The following is a 4191-nucleotide window of genomic DNA, read 5'->3' as shown; positions in this document are numbered from 1 at the left end:
GTATACTTCACAAAGTTCTCATGCTGTGTTTTTCAGCTCCATCAAGTTGTTTGTTTTTCCCCACACTGGTTATTCTGGTTAGCATTTCATCTAACCTTTTCTCAAGGTTCTTAATTTCCTTGCATTGGGTTAGAACATACTCCTTTAGCTGGTGATGTTTGTTATTACCCACCTTCTGAAGCCTGCTCCTATCAATTCCTCATACTCATTCTCTACCCAGTTTTGTTCCCATGCTGATGAGTCTTTCCATCTTCATGGATTTATCTGCCTTGGGGCTTTGGTTTGAAGTTGGTGACTTTTGAATGGAGTTTCTGAGTGGATGTCCTTTCTGTTGATGTTGAAGCTATTTCTTTCTGTTTTTTTAGTTTTCCTTTTAACAGTCATGCTTCTCTGCTGCAGGTCTGCTGAAGGTTCACTACAGACCCTGTTTGCCTGGGAATCACCTGTGGGGGCTGCAGAACAGCAAAGACTGCTGCCTCTTCCTTCCTCTGGTAGCTTCATTACAGAAGTGTACCTGCCAGATGTCAGCCAGAGCTCTCCTGTATGTGGTGTCTATTAGGATAAATGGGGGACAGGGAGCCACTTGAGCAGACAGTCTGTTTCTTATCAGAGCTCAGGTGCTGTGCTGTGAGCTCCGTTGGTCCCTTCAGAGTGGCTGGGCAGGGATGTGTAGGTCTGCTCAAGCAGGACCCACACTGCCCCTTTTCCCAGATCCTCTGTCCCAGGAAGGTGTGGGCTTTATTTACAAGTTCCTCATTGGCTGCTGCCTTTTTTCAGAGATGCCCTGCCCAGCAAGAAGGGAGTGTAGTCACAATCTGCTTGTAGAGGTTTTGCAGAACTGTCTTAGGCTCTGCCTGGTTGCTGTGTAAACTTCCCAGTGACTTTGTTTGCACAGGCAAGTTTAGAACCACCTACCCAAGCCTCAGTAATGGCAGACGCCCCTCCCACCACTGATCTCAAATGTCCCAGATTGAGATAAGACTGCTGTGCTGGCTGCAAGAATTTCAAGCTAGTGGATCTCAGCTTGCTGGTTTTCATGGGGGTGGGACCTACTGAGCCAGATCACTAGACTCCCTGGGTTCAGCTCCTATTTTTTCAAGCTAATGAGTGGTTCTGTTTCTCCTGTGGCTACCACGGCCACCTAGTTTTGTGCTGGAAACCCGAGGTGCTGGTGTCATAGGCAGGGAATCTTGCCTAGAGGGAATCTTCTGGTCTGTGGGTTGTGAAAACCGTGGGAAAATCACAGTATCTAAGCCAGAGTGCCTGAGTGTTTGGAAAAGTCCCTAATTGCTTCTCTTGGCTAGAAGAGTGAGTTTTCTGGTCCCTTTTGCTTCTCAGGTGATGCAACGCCCCACTCTGCTTTGGTTTGCCCTCCTTGGGCTACTTGCAGTGTCTACCCAATCCCAATGACATTAGCCTGGTACCTTAGTTGGAAATGTAAAGATCACTTGATTTCTGGATTGCTCTTGCTGGGAGCTGCAGACTTGAACTGTTCCTATTCAGCCATCTTGGCAGAAGTCCCAATTTCCCTTCATTTATGAGTGAAAGGTTGCTGCAGATAGTATCCTTGACTGGCAGGTTTTTTTTTTTTTTCCAGCACATTGAATATATCATCTCATTCTTTCCTGTCCTGTAAGACTTCTGCTGAGAAATTTGCTGTTAATCTGATGAGAATTCCTTTATTTGTGGCTACACATTTTTCTCTTGCTGTTTTTAGAATCCTGTCTTATCTTTGACCTTAGAGAGACTGACTATAATTTGATGGGGAGAAAATCTTTACGCATTGTGTCTCTGGGGATGTTTGAGCCCCATATAGACATATGGATGTCTAAGTCTCTTGTTAGACTTATGAAGTTTTCACCTATTAGTTCATTAAATAGGTTTCCATCATTGTGTTCTCCCTTCAGCCTTGAGAACTCTGATAATTAAAAATTTTAAAAAGATTTTATCACTTTATGGTGTCCCAAATGTCATGACGGCTTTGTTCATTTTTTTTTAAATTCCTTTTTAAAAATTTTTTTCTGACTGGATTATTTCAAAAGACCTGTCTTCAAGTTCTGAAATTCTTTCTTCTGATGGACCTAATCTACTGTTGTAGCTATCAAATGTATCTTATGTTTTATTCAATGAATTCTTCAGTTTCAGAGTTTTTGTTTGGTTCTTTTAAAAAATATATCTATTTAGAAAATTTCTAATTCATATCTTGAATTGTTTTTCTGATCTCTTTTTATCATTTTTCAGATTTCTCATTTATCTTGCCAAGCGTCTTGAAAATTTGTATGTTCAATTTGTTATCTGGGATTTTTTGAATATCTTTTTGATTGGGATCTGTTGCTAGAAAGTCATTGTAAATTTTTTTATTTTCCTCTTTTTATTTGTATAAATTTATGGGATACAAGTGTAGTTTTGCTATGTGGATATATTGTCTAGTAATGAAGGGTGGGATTTTAGGGTAACCATCACCTGAAAAATGTGCATTGTACTCATTAAATAATTTCTCATCTGTCACTCCCCTCCTACCCTTCCAAGTCTCTGATATTTATCATTCCTCAATCTATGTCCATCTGTGCACATTACTTAGTTTCCACTTATGAGTGAGAACATGTGGCATTTTCTTTTCTGTTTCTGTGTTGTTTCACTTAAGATAATGGCATTCAGTTACATCCATGTTGCTGCAAAGGACAATTTTATTCTTTTTATGGCTGAATAGTATTTCGTTTTGCATATGTACTACATTTTCTTTAGTCATCCATTAATGGACATTCAGGTTAATTCTATATCTTTGCTTTTGTGAATAATGCTTGATGTGATTTGGCTATGTCCCCACCCAAATCTCATCTTGAATCCCCACATGTTGTGGGAGTATGGGAGGGACCTGGTGGTAGGTAATTGAATTATGGTGGTGTGTCTTTCTCATGCTGTTCTCATGATAATGTGTAAGTCTCATGATATCTCATGGTTTTATAAATAGTAGTTTCCCATACTTACCTGGCAGGGGAGATACCATGATCACAAAGGTGGTTTTCCCAGGGCGAGGCTTATCCATTGCACTCCGGATATGCTGACCCCTGTGATTTCCCCAAATGCGGGAAACTCGACTGCATAATTTGTGGTAGTGGGGGACTGTGTTCACTCTCTCCCTTGGTCTTTTAATTAAATATAAAAAAAAAAAAGATAGAGTAGTTTCCCTGCACGAGCCCTCTTCTCTTGTTTGCTCCCATGTAAGATGTGCCTTTCACTTTCTGCTATGATTGTGAGGCCTCCCTAGTCATGTGGAACTGTAAGTCCATTAAACCTCTTTCTTTTGTAAATTGCTCAGTCTCAGGTATGTCTTCAACACTGTGAAAATGGACTAATACAATGCTGCAATAAACATACAAGTGCATGTATGCTTTTTATGTAATGGCTTTTTTTTTTTTTTACCTTTGGGTAGATATCCGTTAGTGGGTTTGCTGGATCAAATGGTAGTTCTATTTTTACTTATTTGAGAAATCTCCATACTATTTTCCATAGAAGTTATGTTAATTTACATTCCCATCAACAGTGCATAAGCATTCCCTTTTCTTAGATTCCTCACCAACATCTGTTCTTTTTTGACTTTTTAATAATAGCCATTCTGACTGGTGTAAGATGGTATCTCATTGTGGTTTTAATTTTCATTTCTCCAATGATTAGTGATGTTGAGCATTTTTTCATACGCCTGTTGGTCATTTGTATGTCTTTTTTTCAAAAATGTCTATTTATGTTCTTGATTCACTTTTTAATGGAATTATTTGTTCCTTTGTTGTTCTTGTTGAGTTGCTCATGTTCCTTGTAAATTTGAGTGCTAGCTGCTGAGAACTAGATGCATGTTGAATGCATAGTTTGCAAATATTTTTCCCCCATTCTGCAGGCTATCTGTTCACTTGGTTAATTATTTTGCTGTATCAGAGCTTCTTGATGAAGTCCCATTTGTCTATCTTTGTTTCTATTACATGTGATTTTGAGGTCTTAGTTATGAATTATTTGCCTAGCCCAATATCCAGCAGTTTCCCTTGGTTTTTTTTTTGCTAGCATTTTTATAGTTTCTGGTTTTACATTGAAGTATTTACTCCATCTTAAGTTGATTTTTTTTATGTGATGAGAGATAGGAACCCAGCTTCATTCTTCTGCGTGTGGCAATCCAATTTTCCCAGGACCATTTATTGAAAG

At 39.2% G+C, this 4191-nt stretch overlaps 1 protein-coding gene and 1 non-coding gene across 4 annotated transcripts in view; both read left to right on the top strand.

Moving 5' to 3' along the window:
- TMLHE (trimethyllysine hydroxylase, epsilon) overlaps positions 1 to 4191 on the top strand; it is a 164087-nt gene that overhangs the window by 47944 nt on the left and 111952 nt on the right. The window lies entirely within an intron of this gene.
- Positions 2981 to 3144, top strand: LOC119469122. Its single transcript, XR_005197939.1, has one exon. It is a non-coding gene; the product is annotated as a U1 spliceosomal RNA (small nuclear RNA).

Source organism: Cebus imitator, unplaced genomic scaffold, assembly GCF_001604975.1.
Source record: "Cebus imitator isolate Cc_AM_T3 unplaced genomic scaffold, Cebus_imitator-1.0 Scaffold576, whole genome shotgun sequence".
In the NCBI taxonomy this organism is placed as follows: domain Eukaryota; kingdom Metazoa; phylum Chordata; class Mammalia; order Primates; family Cebidae; genus Cebus; species Cebus imitator.
Note: the sequence above shows the minus strand (reverse complement) of the source record. Positions and strands in the feature narration are given on the sequence as shown.